Source organism: Bison bison, unplaced genomic scaffold, assembly GCF_000754665.1.
Source record: "Bison bison bison isolate TAMUID 2011002044 unplaced genomic scaffold, Bison_UMD1.0 scf7180017864481, whole genome shotgun sequence".
NCBI classification, from domain to species: Eukaryota; Metazoa; Chordata; class Mammalia; order Artiodactyla; family Bovidae; genus Bison; species Bison bison.
In genome coordinates, this window is record NW_011495041.1 from 3,287,537 (window position 1) to 3,311,452 (window position 23,916).

General features: G+C 44.1%; 1 protein-coding gene across 1 annotated transcript in view; it reads left to right on the forward strand.

The window, feature by feature from the left end:
- Positions 1-23,916, forward strand: part of TIAM1 (T-cell lymphoma invasion and metastasis 1) — a 469,570-nt gene continuing 445,654 nt past the window's right edge. Inside the window, exon 1 of the mRNA XM_010862313.1 lies at positions 1-45. The gene's annotated coding sequence lies outside the window, so the exon portion shown is untranslated. The remainder of the gene's footprint in view (positions 46-23,916) is intronic.

The following is a 23,916-nucleotide window of genomic DNA, read 5'->3' on the forward strand; positions in this document are numbered from 1 at the left end:
ATTGTCCCTGGCCCCGTGGCCGATATCCGGGACGAGCGTCGGGGGGTGAGTACTGCGAGCCTAGGGAGGGAGATCTGGCTGGCTGGCTAGCCGGAGCTAACCGGGAGGGAACGGCGATGAGGACGCCCGGAGCCCCTCTGCCCGTGACGGGCACGTCCTGACCCCAGTCTCCACCCCGCACATTGGGGCTCCCGGCGGGTCCTAGCTCCCCTTCTGATCGGGCTTTGCTCGTATTGTTTTCACGTTTCCCACACTCGGGGAGGGAGGTGGGGAGCCGGAGAGGGAAGCAAGGGAGACATCCATCGCTCGAGGGAGCAGTCCGGAGGGAGACGGGCAGTGGCGCCCAGGTGCCCGGCGCCGAATGGAAGTGACAGTGTCCAGGCGTTGGCATTCGGTCTTCCCGGCAGCCGGGAGGTCAGCGTTGACCTGCGGCCACGACGGCACTTTGTATGTGTCGGCTGATTTTTTTTTTTTTATCAACTTCGGGGAGGGCGTGCGTGTGCTTGCGTGTGTCTCGTGTGTGTGTTTGCGTTCCTGACTCGTGCACCCGCCAGGCCTGGGTTTTCCGCGACGCTGACTGGGCGCTCACCTTGGCGATCGCTGCTACGCTCGGGACACGACTCGCGGGGCGGAGAGCCTAGGGGATCGGCACACAGGGCCGGGGACCCCCGGCGGACCCGGGAGCAGACATTTACAGCGGCCTTCTGCGCGAGCGCAGACAATGACGGATCCGGGCGCGGGATCCTGGGGTTTGTGCATCGGGTCCCCGCTCGGGATCGCGGTCCTGTCTGGCTCCCCTGCGGGCCCGGTCGTTCGGATGCTGCTGCGCCGCGCGGCTCATCGCCCAGCTGGGGGACCCGCATGGGGCCCCGCTTTTGTTTACAGACCTCGCTATTGGGCAAGAGCTGCGCGCAGCGCTCCCCGGGCCTCGGCCGCTGCCGCGCGCCCCCTCTGAGCTAGGAGAAGTTGGTGCATGCTGTCAGGTGACGCCCCCTCCTCAGGCCTCCTGGGCGAGATGCTGCGGGGGAATAGACGCCCAGACGGCGCCTTCGTGCCCTGTCCCCGCTGCGCACCGTGCTCCCAGGCCCCCTTACACCAGAGGCCCTCTCAGTTTGGCCGCCGTCGGGGCGCTGATGGAGCCAAGCTCACCTCCCTTCCAGTAGCATCCTCTAGCCTCATCCCCGAGCCGGCCCAGGTTGATTCGGAGTCTCCCAATTCCTGCATGTTGGCAAGTCTTGAAGGACGCGCGAGCCCTTGGGGACGCTGGCCAGTCGGTGCCCGTTTCAGTGGTATCCACGCGGCCCCGCGGAGCAGTTGTGGAGCATTCCTGAGTCAGAGCAGTCTGGATCGGGTTACCCACGCGTGCTGACTTGGCATCCACTTTGTTTGAGCTGGAGCAGAGATTGAGAGCCTGAGTACTGAGGTTAAAAAAAAAACAAAAAAAAAAAAAAAACAACAAAACAAAACCCTGGCTTCCAGTGCCTGCTCAGCGTCACCCACGAGCTGGGTGATCTGTTCCAGACCGAGCGACTTTAGTCTCCTTGCGTCTCAGTTTCCGGGTCTGTAGAATGGGGATAATGAGTGTCCACGTTTGTGGGGGCGGAGATTAAAGGACCATATAAATCAACTGGCAGTTACGGCCACAGAGGAAACACTGGAAAAATTTTTCCTGTTAGAGGGAATCTACTGCAGAGGATGGCCCCGCATCTCTCACCCTTGCTGCAGTTTTCCATTCTCCCAATTCCTATTTTTAAAGCCATGTAGGATTGCCGTTTTGAGCTTCAAACAGGGCTTGTTTTACTGACCTTAGATTTCACTCTATTTATCTAATCCCTTAGGGCTTTTTTTTTTTTTTTGCATTTCCATTAGGTTTTCTTTTTAAAATTTTTTTCCATTAGGTTTTACTTGTTTCTTCTTCCTTCCTTTTTCCTTGAGGCTATGCTGAGCCCCAGGCCTGTGTTTGGAGGAGGAAACCTTGTCCAAGTGGGAAGCGTCTGCTGCTAAACCAATGGCCGCTGTGCAAAGTGAATAATACCCGGATGGAGGGAGGTTTGAACAAAGAGATACCTGGAGGCAGGGAGGAACACTTCCTGGTAGAAGTGAAATTTGAGCTGAGTCTTGTAGCAGAAGTTTGGTAAACGGCTAGTTTCTGGAGCATGCTCTTTTGTACCCTGCCATAAAGAGTTCTGCCAGTCAGGTTGTCTTGAAGGGGTAAACACCGAAGTTGCTAGGTAATTATCTTTGCATGGAAGAGAAATATACCTACTTTAGGAGGAGGCTGTTGCCTGACTCGGGAATGTGGAAGAGGAGAACTGATTTCATTGAGTATCTGCAAAATGCTGTCAATGTGTTTTGACTTGTTTTTCCTCTGGTCCACCAGCTGAGCACTGCTGATTTACTCCAGGCGAAGAGACAAGCCACTGTGTACAGGAAAAACAAAAACAAGGAAAAACCTGTCCATAATCAGATGAATAAATAGTTTGAAAAAGACAATCTCGGGTTTGGCTACAGAATAAGATAATGGAAAAAAAAAATGCTTCTGGTTTCAACACTCTTTTGCCTGTTGGGGCAAATTATTGAGCTGGGTGCTGTAACACCTCATTTGAATGTAGATCCCAGGGGCCATTACAGGCAAGCAAACAACAAACAGTAACTAAGGGGGGGAGGGAATTTCAGGTTGTCCAGTGGGGGCAGAAGCACACAGGGAATGTTCCTCACAACCTCTGCCCCGCTCGACCTGCCTCTGTCACCCTAAGCAGATGTAGGAGTGTGGCATTATTGCTGGATGCCAAGCATAAATGTTATAACCCATTTGAAACTCCACTTGCAGGAATGATTCTGACCTTCTTGCACTTGTTCTGGGAATTCTCTGGCCCTTAGGGATGCTTGAAGGCAGCTTTGCCCCCTGCTGCTGTCTGGGGATCAAATCAGTGGGGGGCCTAGACTTTAAAGGGAACACGTGGTTAGGAAATCTTGTTAGCTGACAATTCAACTTCACTCTAATGTGCATCCAAAGAGCTAGCACAAAGACTTCCTCTCCTGTCCCCCTGCAGTTGTCTCTCCCAGCTCCCCACTCTTCCCAGTGCCCCCCCAAACCAGAAAGGAGTCTTGGTGCTCGTCTAACGCCCCTTCCATCCCCCTGCAAATTCCTGCAGTTCTGTGGACAAGCAGATGGAACCCCAGGCCTTCTGGAGCGCTGGGGCAGGAATTTATTCCCAAAGCTTTGCTGAGTGCCAGCTAGCTGTGCCTGTTAACCCCTCTCCCTTCCTTTCCTCATTGCAAGAAGCTTGCTTACTGCCTCTGAGACAGCACTTGAATAGATGGTGAAGTTCAAGCCTGTGCTTTGCCAAATGAGAAAAGCAGGTAAGAGCGTGGGGTGGGAATCCCGTCCAGTTCTTGCCGAGAAGCCACTGATGGAGGGAAACGTCTGCCTGAGAGTACACAAGGCACGAGGGTGAATGGGCAGAGAGAGAATTTGGTTCCTGTGAGCAGTGTGCAGAGTCCTGCGGAATTCCTGAATCCCAACAGGTGTGGGCTTGTGCTTGAGAAAGATCCTTATTTTCACTCTGTCCAGTCGTTTGGACTCCTGTATCTGTTTTTTTTTATGTTATTAAAATTTTTTAAATTGGAGTATAATTGCTTTGCAATGTTTTTTTCTGCCCTACGACAACGTGAATAGGTCATAATTATAAATAAATCCTCTCTTTCTTGAGCCTCCCTCCCCTCTCCCATCCCCCCTCTCCAGGTCATCACAGAGGACCATGCTGGCCTCCCTGTGTTTCACAGCAACTTCCTATTAGTTACGTATCTTACACATGATAGTGTATATATGTCAGTGTGGCCTCCTGTATGTAAAACAGTGTTTCACTGGAAATGTGTGTGTATATGTGCGTGTATGTATTACATGCACGCACATACATACATACATACTCATTTTCTTTTCTAAATTTAACAAATTGGTAGAATGTTTCTGAATTATGTCCTCCCTTTTATTTCCCCCCTCCATATAGGATGAGAGAAAAACAGATTTGCAAGGTTCCCAGCACAATTCTTTGGTTTTTCATGATTCACATTTCATCTCTAAATATCTGGTTTTATGTAATTAGTAATTCCTATTAAAATTTTTTTTTTCTGTCATCATTGTAGGCCAATCACTTATTTAAAAACTTTTAAAAAAGTAAATAAAGGAGGCATTCAAAAAATAAAGCGATACTCAGGCAGGAACAGAATTTTTGGAAAAGAAAACAATGCTCTAGTGTAAAAGGTACAAAATATTAGCAGGCAGGTTTTTCCCTTCCATCCCCTTCGCAACCTCCACACCCCTCCTGCACAAGACTTTCGCTGTTCCTGTGGTCTCCAGGGAGCTCATTAAGCCATCCGTAAAGGCCTAGACTGTGGGTGTACAGAGATTCCTCCCAGACTCCTGTGAGATTCTTCTAGAAGGCGTTGGAGCTCTTGCTAGGTAGAGAGAGATTCTTCCCTCATTGGGCTGAGGCTGAGTTTAGAGCCTGGCATTTGGCTGCAAGTGGGGTCTCAGTTCATTGAAATAGCAGCAAGAAAGAAGAAAAACAAAACACAAGCAGAACAAAACCCTGGCACAATCTAAGAGCCAGTCAGCTGTGTACATCCGAAGGATGCTGAACAAAGAGTGATGATTCAGTGAGCAGCCCTGTGGGAGGAAAGGTGCTTTTAGAGGAGCACTTTCTGAATAGCCCAAGGCCCTCCGAGTCTTGGCGCAGTCACAGGGTTTCTTTGCATACAGACGTTTGGGTGTAGCAGTTTGGAGCCAAGCAGGAAGGTGCCATGTGTGTGCTGGCTCGGGCCACTTTGAAGGAGGACAGATGAAAGGGAGGGAGGCGTTGTCTTTGGTTAAAATACGAAACAACCCGCCCCCCCCCCCCCGCCCCAATTATTTATTTCCAGCTTCTACAGCAGAATTTTATTACAAACTAAAGGATAAGTATATTGATGAATAAACAGATGAGTGAGGAGGTAAGTGATTGGGAGACTGGACCTGGGACCCAGCTTGGCTTGGGATAGGTGAGGAGTAGATGGGGAATTAGGTGAAGGAGATTCAGTTGCTTGTCCTTAAAAACCCCAAACACAGTTCTCTGTGCCCTGGGAGGAGGCAGGATATCCTGCCTTCTCAGTGGCTGCCCTTCTGTTGCCCGAGTACCCGCCTCCTGGGCCAGGAGGGGCTAACCTTTTAAACTCAGATTCATTCTGGTTCCTGCTCCTGGCTTCCTCTGCCGCCGTCTATGGCAGGGATAATGAGCTAGAAAAAGTCACCAGGTCAGCCCCAGAGGAGAGGAAGTCAGGGGGAGTCCTGGGTCTGGGAATCTTCCCTGTGGAGTTGTCAGCACCACGGAAATGGATGGGTGGGGGTTTTTCTATCTGATGCTTGCTTTTCTTTTCTTTTTAAAAATATTTATTATTTGTTTATCTGCACTGGGTTTTAGTTGCAGCGTGTGGATCTTCACTGGTGGCGCATGGGAATCTCAGTTCCCTGGTAGGGAGTGAATCTGGGCAGCTTGCCTTGGGAGCAGAGAGTCTTAGCCAGTGGCCCACCAGGGAAGTCCCCAGTGCTTGCTTTTCAGAAGAGGAGATGGGCCTGAGGTCTGCAGGTTGAGCCTGAAGGGCCCTGAGGAGGTGGGATCTGCCTTGCCCCCCCTTCCCACCCCACCCCCAGCGGTCTTTGGGAGAGAGATTCCAGCCCAAAGCCTGATCATCTCAGGCTCTCTCTTGACAAGATCTCTCTTGACCCAGATGGCTCTCCTGTGTTGGGCAGGGAGCTCTTGGCCGCATTCCGGGCACAAGAAGATTTCAAGCTAGAACGTCTAGAACAGTCAGGACCTTATTAGCTAGTTCCCACTTGCTTTTAGGACAGCGTTTGAGAAGGTGAGAACTGTGGGCTTAGTCTCATCATGACATTCAGATGTGCATTTTGGTTTCATTTTTGGACTTAACAGGAGTCTGACCTAACTACTGAGCTAATGTGTTCGTTTTGGTCTTTTTTCTATTTTTCATTTTTCTGGCTACCAGGAGTGGCTTGTGGAATCTTAGTTCCCTGACCGGGGGTTGAACCTGGGTCCTCAGCAGTGACAGGGCGGTGTCCTAACCCCTGAGCCACCACGGGGTCCCTGAAATGTACCTCCTGATCTCACATACACAAGGTTATCCTTGGAGTGGGAACATGGGGGTCTAATTATTTCTCGTGCTGTAGCCCCCTAGGATCTGATAACCACAGTGTCGCTTTCTATGCCTATAAGGCCCCTAGATTGCTTGGGTACCCTGGTCACTCTTGGTTGTGCCTGGTCCCTGGCGTCATGGCTGATTCTGCCACCTGCCATTCGCAAAAGTGCCCCGGGGCGGCCACCTGGAATCCAGAGCCCCAAGCGTCAGGAGTTGTCACCCTGAGTATGTTTAAGTAACTGTGGGTCGTGCTTCCCAGATGGCAAATCCTGCTCTGTTCTGGTGGCATCAGCCTCCTTATTCACCTTTTGGTTTTTAAAATGCCTTCACTGCCATGTGTAAAACAGACAGCTAGTACAATGCAGGGAGCTCAACTTGGTGCTCTGTGATGACCTAGAGGGAGAGGGAGGTCCAAGAAGGAGGGAGACATGTGTGTACATATAGCTGATTCATTTTAATGTATAGCAGAAACGAACGCAACATTGTAAAACAGCTATACTCCATTAAAAAAACTAAATAAGTGCCTTCAAGCTGTGCAGGGAGAATAATGCCCCATGTGCCTTCTCTCATCTAAGATGTCTTTGGATCCAGAAGTTGTTGAAAGTGAAGTCACTCAGTCGTGTCTGACTCTTTGCAACCCCACGAACTGTAGCCTGCCAGGCTCTTCCGTCCATGGGATTTTCCAGGCAAGAGTACTGGAGTGGGTTCCCATTTCCTTCTCCAGGGGATCTTCCCAGTGCAGGGATCGAACCTAGGTGTCCCTCAATTGCAGGCAGACTCTTTACCTTTTGAATTATCGGGTAATCCAGAAGTTGTTAGGACCTTCAAAATACTCTTGCCATGGTGAAGCTTTGACCTAATGATGCTTCTTAACTGCCACAGAGAGGGTAGGGACTCTGTGTGTGCTTCTTATTCTCTTAAGGATCTAACATGTTACATTTCCAAATTGGCTTACTAAGGATGCAGTCTTTGGCTGTAAAACTTGAGTCAGTTTTGCTGTATATTGAAATCGCAGTTTCACTCACTGATGGTGATCGACCACAGTATTCTTCCTGATGCCAAGTACACTCTTTCTTTCACGTGGATTCTTCTGTTCAAGTAATGCCAAGTTCGATTTGTTTCTAAAAACGACGTGCAAAATAATAATCCCATGTCGTATTAGCAGCCTAGGGGAAAAGATGAGCTTGCTGTGAAAAACATGTTCTGTTTGTTTTTTTCCCACCCACTCCTGTACTCTCCAGAAATAAGTCACTTTTGTTCATTTTTCCTCCTCTACTGATTATCTTTATATTGCTATATAATCTGCTTATGCCATTTTCATTTGACTTCCTGTTATGACAAAAGACAGTTTAGCTTACTTATTGTGTCTTATTTCCTTTCTTCTCCAGATTTTTGATGCTTGTATTTATGGTTCAGCCTTTCTGTTGCTTGTATGGACTAATTCAGTTCCATCAACCCATGGCAGTGCCCTTTGCCTCCTTTCCCTTTGTGAAATGAGGATGTCACTGTCCTGACCTGCCTTTCCTCTTGACTTCCCTTCCTGTTTTACCTCCAGCTTCTGTCAGATGTCAGGGTTGATGAGACTGTTCTGTAAGCATGATAAGGATGATGAAGTTTTCTGTGCTTTCTCTATTTTTTTTGTTGATAACAGATTTATTAAGATATGATTTACTGGGTTGGCCAAAAAGGTCATTTGGGTTTTTCTGTAACATTTTATGGAAAAACCCAAACAAACTTTTGGGCCAACCAATACATACTTCCTTGGTGGCTCAGTGCTAAAGAACTTGCCTGCCAATGCAGGAGATGTGTGTTTGATCCCTGGGTCGGGAAGATCCCCTGGAGAAGGAAATGGTAACCCACTCCAGGATTCTTGCCTGGAGAATCCTATGGACAGACTACAGTCCATGGGGTCGCAAAGAGTTGGACACGACTTAGCGGTGGAACAACAATAATACATACCAAACAATTCAGTTCTTTAAAGTATACAATTGAGTGGTTTTTGGTATACTTGCAGAATTGAGCAGACATCAATTTTAGAACATTTTCATTACCTCCAAAAGAAACCCATACCTGTTACCACTTACTTCCCTTACCCACCCATCCAGCTAGTCTCCAGTAACCACTGATCTATTTTCTGTCTCTATTTGTTGTTGTTCAGTCACTCAGTCTTGTCTGACTCTTTGTGACTCCATGGACTGCAGCACATCAGGCTTCCCTGTCCTTCATCATTTCCCAGAGTTTGCTCAAACTCTTGTTCATATAGTCGATGATGCCATCCAACCATCTCATCCTCTGTCGTCCCCTTCTCCCGCCTTCAATCTTTCCCAGCATCAGGGTCTTTTCTAATGAGTCAGCTCTTCGCATCAGGTGGCCAAAGTATTGGAGCTTCAGCTTCAACATCAGTCCTTCCAATGAATATTAAGGATTGATTTCCATTAGGATGGACTGGTTGGATCTCCTTGCAGTCCAAGGGACTCTCAGGAGTCTTCTCCAACACCACAGTTCAAAAGCATCAGTTCTTCAGTGCTCAGCCTTCTTTATGGGCCAACTCTCACATCCACTCATAACTACTGGAAAAACCATAGCTTTGACTAGAAGGACCTTTGTTGGCAAAATAATGTCTCTGCTTTTTAATAAGCTGTCTAGGTTGGTCATAGCTTTTCTTCCAAGCAGCAACCGTCTTTTAATTTCATGGCTACAGTCACCATCTGCAGTGATTTTGCAGCTCAAGAAAATAAAATCTATCACTATTTTCATTGTTTCCCCATCTATTAGCCATAAAGTGATGGGACTGGATGTCATGATCTTAATTTTCTGAATGTTGAGTTTTAAGTCAACTTTTTCACTCTGCTCTTTCACTTTCATCAAGATGCTCTTTAGTTCTTCTTTGCTTTCTGCCATAAGGGTTGTGTCATCTGTGTATCTGAGGTTATTGATATTACTCCCGGCAATCTTGATTACAGCTTGTGCTTTATCCAGCCTCGCATTTCACATGATGTATTCTGCATATAAGTTAAATAAGCAGGGTGACAATATACAGCCTTGACGTACTCCTTTCCTAATTTTGAACCAGTCCATTGTTCCATGTCTGGTTCTAACTGTTGCTTCTTGACCTGCATACAGATTTCTTAGGAGGCAGTTCAGGTGGTCTGGTATTCCCATCTCTTTAAGAATTTTCTAGTTTGTTGTGATCCACAAAGTCAAAGGCTTTGGCATAGTCAGTGAAGCAGAAGTAGATGTTCTGGAATTCTCTTGCTTTTTCAGTGATTCAGCAGATGTTGGCAATTTGGTCTCTGGTTCCTCTACTTTTTCTAAATCCAACTTGAACATCTGGAAGTTCACAGTTCATGTACGGTTGAAGCCTAGCTTGGAGAATTTTGAGCATTACTTTGCTAGCATGTGAAATGAGTGCAATTGTGCACTGGTTTGAGCATTCTTTGGCATTACCTTTCTTTGGGACTGGAATGAAAACTGACCTTTTCCAGTCCTGTGTCCACTGCTGAATTTTCCAAATTTGTGGCATATTGAGTGCAGCACTTTCACAGCATCATCTTTGAGGATTTGAAATAGCTCAGCTGGAATTCCATCACCTCCACTAGCTTTGTTCGTGGTGATGCTTTCCAAGGCCCACTTGACTTCACATTCCAGGATGTCTGGCTTTAGGTCAGTGATCACACCATCGTGATCATCTGGGTCGTGAAGATCTGTTTTGTACAGTTCTCCTGTGTATTCTTGCCACCTCTTCTTAATATCTTCTGCTTCTGTTAGGTCCATACCGTTTCTGTCCTTTATTGTGCTCATCTCTATAGACTTGCTTACTCTGCACATTATGTATAAACTGGGTCATATAATGTATGGTCTTTTGTGACTGTCTTTCAGTTAGCATGTTATTTTCAAGGGTCTTCCAGGTTGTGGCATGTCTGTACTTCATTCCGTTTTTAAAAAAAATATTTATTTATTTAATTTGGCTGCACCAGATCTTAGTTGAAGCACGTGAGATCTTAGTTGCGGCATGTGGGATCTAGTTCCCTGACCAGGAATTGAACTTGGGCTCCTGCAGTGGGAGCTTGGAGTCTTAGCCCCTGGACTACCAGGAAAGTCCCAGCATTTCGATCTTTTTTACTGATGAATAATGTTTCTTTGTATGGATATATCACATTTTATTTACATCCATTCATCAGTTGATGGGCATTTGGGTTGTTTCTACCTCATGACTATTGTGCGTCGTTACTGCTGCAAACATTAGTTTACAAATACTTGTTGGAATACTTGTTTTAAATTCTTTTTGGTATATACCTAGGAGTGGAATTGCTGGATTGTATGATAATTCTATGTTTGAATTTCTGAGGAGCTGCTAGATTGTTTTCCAAAGTAACTGCACCATCTTACATTCCTATCAGCAGTGAATTAATGAGGATTCTAATTTCTCATATCCTTGCCAGCATTTATCATTAATTTTTTTGATTTTAGTCATCTTCGTGGATGAGAGGAAATATGGCCTTTTGATTTTAATTTGCATTTCCCTGATACGTAATAATGTTGAGCGTTTTTTCAAGTGCTCATTGGTGAATTGTGTGTTGGACAATTGGACATTGGAGAAATAGATATTGGAGAAATGTCTATTTAGACCCTTTGCTCATTTTAAAATTTGGTTTCTGTCTCTATTAAATCATACATATTCTTTGCATATTCTTGATAAAAGTACCTTATCAGATATATGATTTGTAAACATTTTCTTCGTTCGGTGAGTCACCATTTCACTCTTCTGATGGCATCCTTTACATATGGTTTGCTTTTGAAAAGCCGAAGGTCAATAAAGATGTTTGCTTAGTTATGACTCTGACAGTAACTAAGTCAACTTTGTACTCCAGGTTATACTAGTTTTATATTTTCTGTAGTTATACTGGAATGACTTAACTGATAGATTGAGAAAAGAAATACTGGGAACATTTTTAATTCTCTGATTGCACATTAAAAAAGAGCAATTTTTTCATTTACTTTAAAAACTGTGTGAATGACTCGGTTATTTACCAAAGTTGCAGAAGGGTATATTTTTGCAAAGTAATTTGAAGGGAGCTGTCTTGGGTGTCAACTTTTGGGTCATACATTTTTTTTGCTGGTTGAAATATTTATCACTGTGTTATATTAGGTTCTTATATTAGTTAAGAACTGGGGCCAGTTTTGCTCACTGGGCGACTTTTGGAAATGTCTGGAGATATTTTAGGTTGTTCTACTGGAGAAGTACCTAGCATCTACCTAGCTTCCCAGGTGGTTCAGACAGTGAAGAATCTGCCTGCAGTGCAGGAGACCTGGGTTCTGTTCCTGGGTTGGGAAGATCCCCTGGAGAAGGAAACGGCAACCACTCCAGTACTCTTGCCTGGAGAGCTCCCATGGACAGGGGAGGCTGGCCGGCTGCAGTCTATGGGGTCGCAAAGAGCTGGACACGACTGAGACTGAGCGTAGCACTGGGGGAGTATCGAGCATCTACCTAGAGACAGAGAGATGTCTGGACTAAGCACAGCACTGGGGGAGTATCTAGCATCTACCTAGAGACAGAGAGATATCTGGACTAAGCGCAGCACTGGGGGAGTATCGAGCATCTACCTAGAGACAGAGAGATGTCTGGCATCTCGGCGGTACAAGCCAAGGATGTTGCTAACATCTGCAATGCAGGGTCAGTGCCTCAGACAAAGAGTTTCTGGTTCATAGTCCGAGGTGCTGAGGCTGAGTAACACTGCGTTCAAAAGACACAAGTATTGTTAGAGAGCCGCACATTTAAGTTTCTTTACTTAGGATAGTTGCCTGTGTTGTTTCGGTGTTTGGAAGTGAACTATCTTGAGACATCAGATTATTTTGGTTATTTAAAACATTTTGGTCATATTTTAGTGAAAATTAGATTTGAGCATCTTTTTTTTTTCGGGTAGAGAGTTTTAAGATATTGGATAACAATTTCAGGCATTTGGGGCTTCTCGGTGCTTAAGTTCATCTTTTTAATGACTTCCGGATGTTGCTAATGACTGTATCCTGAATTCTGCTGTGCTTCATGTTATGGGAGGAAAAATATTTGCAGGCTGATCATTATAATGTTACTCTTCTTAAGTAATTTATTGAGCATGAAAAATATGTTTAGAAAAAAATGTTCCCAGTACAGTGCAAGATCTACTGTACAGTTTTATTATAGAAAAGTCTTATGAATGTTGGAATCATCTCACTTTGAAATCTTTATGATTAGAAATTATTTCAATTCTACAATTATATCAATTGAACTTTAACATTTCATTGTCATTTAAAAAAGTACAGCCTCCCAACTATGGTTTTTGCTCAACGAAACAATTTAACAATTTTAAAGTAGATTTTAAAACTTCACCCAGTGGTTTTGTTTTTCCTTTTTTTTCCCCTTTTCTTCACTTCCCTGACAGTTAATTGCTTTAATTTGGGGACTGAATGCCTGCAACTTTGGTCCTGTGACCTCTCACCAATTGTATCAAACCATTTAAATTACTTTAAAGAAAAGGTTTGTGGGCGCCTGTGGCATGATTTCAGCTAAATAAGAAAGCACCCAAATGACCTCCTCTTTCTTGGAAGAAATGGGGTCATAACCAGTTGGACTTTTTTGATAGATGTTGTTAGGTTAGTCTTAGGACCTCTGAATCTTTAGAAATCCAAGTGAACGAGCCTTTCTTTAAACTGAAACTAGTTAACAGAGCTTATGTGAGTGAGAAGGGCTAAAATGATTCCTTACATATAGCCTTTGAATTTTGATTTTAATTAATTTAATTTTAATCTGTGCCTTCTTAGCCTGTGATACAGCAGTTCTGAATCCCATCTACATCAGGATAAGTGAATTTATGGGCCTGCTAGCAACCAGCAGTGTATAGTGTCTGGATTCTGTTATAGCATATGGACCCAGCTCCTCTAGCATTCCAAAGCCCAGCCATAGCTAAGACAGCCAAGGGTTACACGTACAGGCCTATACATTCAGGCCTTGAGGAGACTGGTACCAAGGCCATAAAATATAGTTCTTGGTTGCTGTGTTATGGTTGCTAGGAAACCATAACTTGGGAAAAAATGGAACTCTTGCAAAAAGATCTTAATGTACCTTAAACATTAAGGTTTCCATCTTGGAAAAGTTATTTGGTAGATTTTTGAACTGAAGAGCTTAATAAGGAGTCAAGTTGAATAGTTTAATGCCTTGAACATTATAACTAACTTAAGGATGCTGTGAGAGTCATGTTTCTGAATTTGCTCTTTTTATTTGAATCAGATCTCTCCGACTTCTGCTGCTGCGGCTGCTAAGTCGCTTCAGTCGTGTCCGACTCTGTGCGACCCCATAGATGGCAGCCCACCAGGCTCCCCCATCACTGGGATTCTCCAGGCAAGAACACTGGAGTGGGTTGCCATTTCCTTCTCCAATGCATGAAAGTGAAAAGTGAAAGTGAAGTCACTCAGTTGTGTACAACTCTTAGCGACCCATGGACTGCAGCCCACCAGGCTCCTCTGTCCATGGGGTTTTCCAGGCAAGAGTATTGGAGTGGGGTGCCATTGCCTTCTCTAGCAGTGTTAAAATGGTTAATGGCCTTTGATTACCTGGCTCACTGTTGATTTTTCTCAGATGTTCTGTGGGGTTCTTTTCCCTCGCATTTTCTTTATCTGTATGATTCTTCCCAAATAACTCATCCTCAATTTTTTTCTTTAATTATAAAGTATTTCTCTTAATTACATCAGGTAAATATAGCCAAATAGCAACAATGAATGTCTTTTAGTGTTGAAGTTAGGGGGAATCTTATTTTCTTAGGCATAATTTTCTCAAACTGAAAGATTTTATAATCATTAGGGGTTACTTGTATAATCAGAAAATTATATTGATTAAACCCACATTCATCTTTGGGTAGATGGTGACTAGTAGAAGCTTAATCTCCCAAATTGTATTTTTTTGTAATCCATTTAAACGTGGGGATTAAAGAGCAAAGTGCCCTCTCAAAAGTAAGGATCGCAGGACTGTGGATTCTGGCCTGGAATGAACAAAGATGAGAAAGCCCTCGGGGGCAGCCAAGAAGCCCAGTGATTAAATCTCAATGGATGGATTAGCCCCATTGTTGACTGATCTTTTCAGGATGGGATTGAACCCAGACCTTCAGTCATCAGAAAGTGGTTGACCTTCGAGGGTTGACTGCTTCCCTTCCTTTATACCCCTTTCCCCTTAGGCGGTGTTCTTACCCCCAAGGTTCCAGTTGTGGCTGTGTCTCATGAACTCAGTTTTTCTCTAGGATCACCTCCTAGTTCATGTACTATCCATCTTCTCTGAAGGTCCTAAAACCTTGATTATTTCTAAGTCAAGCTTAATTCATATTTGCGTTCATTTCCTAGGGTTACTAGTAAAAGGTGCCTCGAATGGATGACCGAAGACAAGACACATTGATTCTCTCGTAGTTCTGGATGCTAGAAGTTCAAAATCAAGATGGCAGCAGGGCCACGTTCCCTCTGAAGGTTCCAGGGTAGAATCTTTTCTTGCCTCTTCCAGCTTCTGCTGGCTCTTGGCATTCCTGGGCTTCTGACATCCTCACTGCAATCTCAGCCTCCTTCTCATGGTCGTCTTCTTTTGTGGCTGTGTGTTTGTTTCTGAATCTCCTCCTCTCTTGTTAAGACACTAGCTATTGGATGTAGGGTCCATCTTAATTCCTATTTAATGTCACCCTAACTTGGTTATATCTGCCAAGATCAAATTTCCAATTAAGATCATAGTCATAGTTACTACAGATCAAGGCTTAAACATATATTTTGGGGGGGACACCACTCAGCCCACAAGTGTGTGCGACCACTCCGTTAGACTGCCTGCTAAAGTCACCTGAGAGTGCGTAGCGCGGGTGTGTACTTATTGCCAAGAAGCGTGACTTTCTTAGAGCTTAGCTCTGATATGTCACCGTGTGTGGAAACTTACAGAGACTCTGTCTAGCCCTATGGCCCCAGCCCTGCTTTCCCACTTCATCTCTCAGGATTCCTTTCTCAAATGCTTAGAGCCAGTGAAGCAGGAGTCCTCTTTGCCTTGGAATACATCCTATTCTCTCTTATATATGTTCACACTGTCTCTAGATATGGACTATTCCTGTTTTTGCTAGCCCGTCTTCCAGGTCTGGTCAAAATCAGCCATCTTTATGTTGTTTCCTCGACGTTTTAGTGTTTAACGGTGCTTTATTTTTATTTTTTGGCTGTGCTGTGTAACTTGCAGGATCTTAGATCCCTGACCAGAGGTTGTACCTGAACCCCTGCAGTCCAGTCGTAACCACTGGGCCACCAGGGAAGTCCTTAGTGGCTTTTTTATATGGAGGCGTTATCATAGTTTGTCTCATGTTGTTTCCTAGACTGCAGGCACTATTCTCCCCCCGCCCCCGGAAATCTTCTCACAGTCACTTCAAGAAAGGTCCTCCCAAGAAAAGCCATGGCTTGGAAAGGTTCATGATTAGCCCAAAGAAATCAAGTGGGGAGGCCCAGCTGGAAATCTCACTAAGTCTTCAGGCTCCAAATGGCAAGTTGTTACCATGGTGCTGGAAATTAGAGGTCATCATACACTCCAATAGCAACTGAAGAGAAGCCCCAAAGACAGAACAGTTACCTAGTTTTCCTGGGAAAATGTATGGATTCTGGGATATACAGAGGGCATGAAGGTAGGGTTGACCTTAGATTGCAGACACTTTGCAGTCAGGATCTTAGCCAGACTGATCTTGGTTTTGCCCATCATGCCTCTGTGGAGGAGCCCCCAGCTTATAACATTCCACAGTCAGTATGCAAGCATGGTTTTCTGTTCTTTGCCAAGATGGTGGGCTGTTGCTATGGATGAGAAACCTAAGGTGGTAAAGGTCTAGACTCAGGAGAGACTTGGGACAAGCATATTCCTTGATGGATGACTTGTAGCATGCAGGGGGTGCAATGTTGAGACCAGAGCATTAATTACAGATGACCACAGAGGGAGGGATGAAGGCCACTGGCTCTAGGGAAAGTGAAATCTCAAGTTGCTGGTTGAGATCAGATAAGGGTCCAAGTCTCTGCTATGGCATTTCTAAACTATTTGCTAGTTGAGGCCTTGTATTCTTTGCAATCTCATGGACCGTGGCTCCTCTGTTCATGGAGTTCTCCAGGCAAGAATACTGGAGTGGGTTGCCTTTTCCTTCTCCAGGGGATCTTCCCAGACCAGAGACTGAATCAACATCTCCAGCATTGGCAGCCTGGTTCTTTACCACCAAGCCACCAGGGAAGCCCTAGTTGAGGGCAGCAGAGGCTAATAAATGGAGTAGGAAATCCATTATTCTTGCCTGGAAGAATCCCATGGACAGAGGAGCCTGAAGGGTTACAGTCCATGGGGTTGTACAGAGTCGGACACGACTGAAGCGACTTAGCATGCACGAGGCTATTAAAGGAACTTTGCGTTGCATGGATCAGCTTACTCTTTAAAGTATATTTTTATTTACTGTATGTTTGTTGTAAGAAACAAACCATGGTTGAAACCGACCATAGTGGGTTTCACCTCCCAACTAAGTCTTGACAGAACAATCAAGTATATTTAAAAAGAAATGTTCTGCATGTTGCTACTATAGGAGCACACTGTTGCTTCTGGTTTTTCTTTGTTCTTTCTTATCCATCTTTTCACGCCCTTTTTACCTATTTGTAATTCTTGCAGAGCTACAGATTTATATCTTCTTTTCTTCGACATTCCATCAATTCTATAAAGTAACTACATGGACAAAGGCAAAAAGAACTGTGGGTAAACCGGGTACAAACTCCCAGTGCAGATAAACTGACGTGAGATTTGTTCTTTCCAGTGAATGGGAGATCAGTGGAACTTCTTTTGAGCAGGAAGAATTGGCAAAATGTCTGGACCATTAAGAAAATGGATTTTGTGATTAGTTTGAAAACTAGGCCAAACAACAAAGACATACTATATAGTACAGGGAACTATATTCAGTATCCTGTGATAACATAATGGAAAAGAATATGAAAATATATATATATGTATAACTGAGTTACTTTGCTGTATAGCAATTAAAGACAACATTGTAAATCAATTATTGTACTTCAATAAAATTAAAAAAAATACCAATGGGAAAAGTTAGACTTCAGAAAAGAACATTAGTTATAATACAATTCATTGAATCATACCAGCTATGTAAAATTTCATAACAAACCTCACTGGTTGCCACTAAAGGTTACTAGGGCAGCAATGTGTCTGCTGCTGCTGCTAAGTCACTTCAGTCGTGTCTGACTCTGTGTGACCCCATGGACGGTAGCCCACCAGGCTCCCTGGTCCCTGGGATTCTTCAGGCAAGAACACTGGAGTGGGTTGCCATTTCCTTCTCCAATGCATGAAAGTGAAAAGTGAAAGTGAAGTCGCTCAGTCGTGTTCGACTCTTAGTGACCCCATGGACTGAAGCCCACCAGGCTCCTCTGCCCATGGGATTTTCCAGGCAACAGTACTAGAGTGGGGTGCCATTGCCTTCTCCAATGTATCTGCAAATTGATAAATAAAAAAAGAATCAGCAAAAAGCAAAAACAAAACCACCAACAAAACTAGGTAACCAACTAGTTTTCCTGCAAATAAGATTTGTAAAGCAACATGTTAATATATCTATTGGGGTTAGTCTTTGTTTTTGACCTAGTTCCCTTCCTTAAATGCCTCTGTAGATCAGTAGGGAGACCAGATAATAATTGTGTGGTATCTGTTTCAAGACATTTTCTTTTCATTTTTATAGAGTAAGTTTATCTATTAAAAAATAAAGCAGCCTTATCATGCCCATGCTTGTGTATGGTGGTCACATGTTCCAGTGAGCCGACCACTTACATAACCACCCTCCTGTAACCAGATATTTGTTGTGTTTCTTTTTTAACCATTATTTTAAGATTCCTTTGAAGTTCTTGATGCATATTTTGCTTTTTTCCTATTTTTTTAAACTTGTTTTTCTCAGGCTAAATTCTCAGGATGTGATATCTGTTTCAAATATGACATTAAAAAAAAGCTCTTGCTTTGAATTGCCAACCTGCTTTAAAAAGTCTTGATCAGTTCATATGTATGAATGTATTGACCTCACCATGACTGATCTGCTTTGGGTCTTAATTATTATTTTTATTTTATTTTTTTAAATTTTATTTTATTTTTTGGGGTCTTAATTATTTAATTTAGTTTTGTTATTGTTATTACAATCATAAAGAATCTATCTCTCTCTCTTTGCTTTTCAGGTAGACCGAACTTTTTGTGTCTATCATTTTGAACATTATTTCAAGCTTTTAGAAAACACGATTATTGCCTTGTCTTTTAAATCCTTTACATTCCCTGGAGAAAAATAAGACAGAATGAGAAAAAACTTTTTTGACTTCCTCATCTGTGAGATAATGAGGTAGAAACAAATTGTTCTGAGGGCCTTTCTAGCCTTTCCAATGTCCATAGCTTAGAGTTGATGAATCCAAAGTTTAAAGGGTGAATGGGATGCAACATTAAGTGTTCTGATACATGGACTGGTGAACTGGCTGTAGATGACCTGCTGTGGCTAGTTTTTGGTTTTTGTTAATAGGTTTCGGTTTATAGAGTAGTTTTAGTTCATAGCAAAATGGAGCTGAAAGCTCAGAGAGTTTTCATCTGTCCCCTCTCCCCACATGTGCACAGCCCCATATGGTCAACAGCTCCCGCCAGAGTGGTGTGTTGGTTACAATCAGTGAAGCTACACGGACTCATCATCACTCAGATCCCACTGTTTACATTAGGGCTTGCCGCTGGTTGTTACATAAACATTACTTTGCCAACAAAGGTCCATCTAGTCAAGGCTATGGTTTTTCCTGTGGTCATGTATGGATGTGAGAGTTGGACTATAAAGAAAGCTGAGTGCCGAAGAATTGATGCTTTTGAACTGTGGTGTTGGAGAAGACTCTTTAGAGTCCCTTGGACTGCAAGGAGATCCAACCAGTCCATCCTAAAGGAGATCAGTCCTGAGTGTTCATTGAAAGGACTGATGCTGAAGCTGAAACTCCAATACTTTGGCCACCTGATGTGAAGAGCTGACTCATTGGAAAAGACCCTGATGCTGTGAAGGATTGGGGGCAAGAGGAGAAGGGGACGACAGAGGATGAGATGGTTGGTTGGCATCACTGACTCAATGGACATGAGTTTGGGTAAACTCCGGGAGTTGGTGATGGACAGGGAGGCCTGGCGTGCTGCAGTCCATGGGGTCGCAAAGAGTTGGACATGACTGAGCAACTGAACTGAACTGAGTGATGTGTGTCTACGTGTATTACAGTATCATGTAGTAGTTTCAATACCCTAAAAATCCCCTGTGCTCTCTTTCCATCTCTCTTTCCCCCAGCCCCTGGCAACAACTGATCTTTTTATCATTGCCATAAACTGTCCTTTTCCAGTATATCATGTAGTTGAGCTCTGGCTGGTTTTGAGGAGGCTGATGTCACTGTTGAGAGTCATTCCTCAGGAGTCTTTCCCCACCATTCCCTGGCTTCTACTGGGATCACCTCTAGATTGGGATTTTAGAGTCAGAGGGATTGATAAAGGCCTCCCAACCCAGGAGTCTTCTCTGTGACACCCTGGCTGAGGAATGTCACATGAGCCTTTGTTGCAGTTGTCATTATGCAGCTGACAGAACAGAAGACTCAGAGGCCAAGGGTCTGGGTTCCAGTCCTGGCGCCGACTTGGATTAGCTGAGTCACTTGCCCTTTCTGAGGCTGGCCCTTTGGTCTCTCTGTGGAGTGATGCTGAGTAGTGCCTGCTCCCACGTTATAGGGTTCCTGTGGGCTGGCCTTCGCTAACACCAAAAGAACGTGCATCAGGCAGGCAGTCTGGTCCTTGGTTGAGCAAATGAATTGTTAGAAAGTTGCTCCCTGCAGGGAATGGAGGTGTGCCGTCCTGAAACTTCTTCCCGTTGATGCCAACACTGTCTTTTGGGGGCATAGAGCCAACCCTCTCTGCAGGTGGTGATGTATATACATAACCATTTGTGGTTGGCTGTCGTGCCTCCCCCCACCTCACTGCAGAAACTCTTTCCAAGAAAAATTCTTTGCTTCTTCTGTCCCTCATATCACATAGATTCTCCTCCTCCTCATCTAAATATAAGTGTATTTTAGTAGAGAGAAGTCAATTTAACAAAAAATAGGAAGACTTTTCTGTTTTCAACTCATTTTTCCTTTTTATTGAAATATAGTTAATTTACAGTATTGTGTTAGCTTCAGGTGTACAGCAAGGTGATTCATTTATATATATATGTATTCCAATTATTTTCCATTATAGGTTATTGTAAGATATTGAGTATAGTGCCCTGTGCTACACAGTAGGTCCTTGTTGCTTGTCTCTTTTATGTATAGTAGTGTGTATATGTTAACATCTGTCATACTCCTAACTTATCCTTCCTCCCCTCCTTTTCCTCTTTGGTAACCATAAGTTTGTTTTCTTGATCTGAGTCTGTTTTGTGTATAGATTCATTTATTTGATTTTTTAGATTCCACGTGTAAGTGATATCATACAATGTTTGTCATCGTCTGACTTCACCAAGTATAATATTCTCTAGGTCCGTGCACATTGCTGCACATATCAATATTTCATTCTTCTTTATGGCTGAGTAATATCTCATTGTATATGTGATATCTGTATATCTGTATATACATATAGATGTATTTACATATGGTATGTCTCTCACATCGCTTTAATCTGTTCGTCTGTTGATGGCCCCTTGAGTTGTTTTCATCACATGGATTCTTTAGTTCTGTGAACACCCAATTCAGCATTTGAGATTATGGTATAAAGAAATGTTACGGGTTTAATTTTGTCCCCCCAGATTCATATATTGAGGTCCTGACCCCCAGGACCTCGGAATGTGACTGACTTTGGAGACAGAGCCTATAAGGAAGTTAGTTAAAATGAGGTCCTTAGGGTGGCCCCTAATCCAGGTGGACTGGTGTCCCTTAAGAAGAGGAAGTGTGGACACACACAGAGATGCCAGGGGTACCTGAGCACACAGGAAGGGCAGGTGAGCACACAGGAGGGACGGTGAGCACACAGGAAGGGCAGGTGAGCACACAGGAAGGGCAGGTGAGCACACAGGAAGGACAGGTGAGCACACAGAAGGGACAGGTGAGCACACAGGAAGGACAGGTGAGACTGGCTACCTTTGACAGATCATTTCCTTTGTGCTGGGCCTTTTTGCTGCTTTACACGCTGCCTTAAGAAATCCTTACCAACAAGGACCTACTGATTATAACAGCGAACTCTCAATATTCTGTTTTTTCTTTTTTTCTTTTTGTTTGTTTTTGTCACGCTGCATGGTATACAAGATCCTAAGTTTCCCGACCAGGGAGTGAATCTGTGCCCCCTGAAGTGGAAGTGTGGAGTCCCTACCACTGGACTACCAAGGAAGTCCCTCTATTCAATATTCTGTAAAAACTTAAATGAGAAAAGAATTTGAAAAATAGATACACGTGTCTGTATAACTGAATCACTTTGCTGTACACCTGAAACTAACCCAACATTCTAAATCAGCTATTGTTGAGTTGCACAGTCATGTCTGACTCTTTGCGATCCCATGGACTGCAGCACGTAAGGCCTCCCTGTCCATCACCAATTCCCAGAACTTACTCAAACTCATATCCATGGAGTCGGTGATGCCATCCAACCATCTCATCCTCTGCTGTCCCCTTCCTCTCCTGCCTTCAATCTTTCCCATATAAAATAAAAATTAAAACAAATAATAGAAGAACAAAAAAAACACAAAAAAACAAAAAAACCCAAATAATCGCAATAAAGGAAAAAAAATCCTTGCAAGGTGGGTATTGCTCTCCCATTTGATAGATCAGAAAGTCCGGAAGCAGAGAGAGATGACATGAGCAAGGCCAGGTGATGTAGATTTCATGGATCCACGAATATCTATGGTAATCAGCCAATGACAACATCTGGGTGGTTACGGGGATGGAAATAGGCTGACTCCACCCCCCTCACCCCAATATTCTTCCTCTATCAAGTCCGCCATGTCCCCCAGCCCCCTCCTCGGAGAATCCAGGGTGCCCATGTGACTTGCTCCACTGAGCAGACTGTTTATTGTGGAATCACCAACCCCACTTTCGTTTTTTCCTCTCATTTAATGCAATCCAGTCGCTCAGAGCACTTTGTCAGAGGTGGTTTATTTGGGCCAGACCATTTAAGAATGGCAGAGATTTCCTGTGCAGAGGTTTTATGTAGGTGCTGTGTGTGTGCTCGCGAAGGCAGATGGACGTTTAAGTGTGTGTAAGACGAAGGACCGCAGACTCTGGAGCCTGGGGACCACGCGGTGCTGTAAGGCTCACCCCCGCGCCAGCTGTGCAGCTCCTCCAGGCCTTCTGCATTTCCCATTTACGGGGCCCTTTTACTGTTATGACACCTGTTTAAGTCTGGTGTTTCCATTACTCGGGGGCCTGGGAGGTGGTTGGAGCTGGTGGCCAGGCAGGGGCTCTCTGCAGCTCCTAAGCTCAGGCCGCTGCCCCTTCTCCTGCCACTTCTCATGGAAAATCCATTCTTGGTGTTTGGTTTCAGTGAGAAAAGCATAAAAATATTTTCAGAGACCCTCCTCCTCGCCGCTCTCCTCCCCAGCCTTTCAGCCTTTGACGAAGGGGACCAAATCCCTTTTGAAGCAAAGAAAACACTAGTGAAAACATTGTCTTCACATTGGTTTTAGGACAAAAAAAGGATGATTTTAAAAGCACATTACAAAAAAAAAAAAAGTTAAATTCTTATCTATACTTTGTATTCAACTTATCATAAACAGTGAGAGAACTGGAATAGACTATAGTTTAAAAAAAAACAATATTTTTATGTTACAGAGCAAAATAAATGAGAAGAATGAATAAAAAAAAAAAGCACATTACAAAACCAATACAATATTGTAAAGTGATTAGCCTCCAATTAAAATACATAAATTTATATTAAAAAAATAAAAAAATAAAGCACATTACGTGGACTTTGTCCAGTGAAATTCCATGACATTAGATTTGTCTGGAACGGCTTTCTGTGTCATCTCTCTTAGAATTATCGTTATCATCGAGCCAGGAGAACTGCCGTACACTGGGTGTTGTCTGCTCCCTTGAACAGATAGGAAGCTGTTTAACAAGATTTGTGCGCTTAAAAAGTAAAGTGCTATTTCCAAAAGTATACAAATTGGAATGTAATGTGTATATCGAAAAGTGTACATCATGTTAAGTGTCTAGCTTGATGAGCTAAACAACACACCTGTGTAGCCAGCATTCAGATCCAGAGTCAGAACGTGCCGAGACCCCAAAACCATCCCCAGGCCCCTTCCTGTCAGCACCCCTCTAACAGCGCCTCAGTCCAGGCTGTTTCTAACCTGTAGAGCATAGTGAAGGATGCATGAAGAAGCCGTGTTCTTGCCCTGCCTCTGTTCACCCCCTCTTTCTTTCTTCCCTTTGGCTTCGCTGGGCCTTGGTTGCTGTGTGCAGGCCTCCTCTAGTTGTGGCCAGTGAGGGCTACGCTCCAGTTGCGGAGCGTGGGCTCTGGAGCACGGGCTCAGCAGTTGTGGCATATGGGCTGTGTTGCTCAGCAACGTATGCGATCTTCTGGCTGCTTTTCAATATGCTATCTATGGATATGGAATCAAGATTTCCAAGAGAAATATCAATAACCTCAGATATGCAATTGACACCACCCTTATGGCAGAAAGTGAAGAGGAACTACAAAGCCTCTTGATGAAAGTGAAA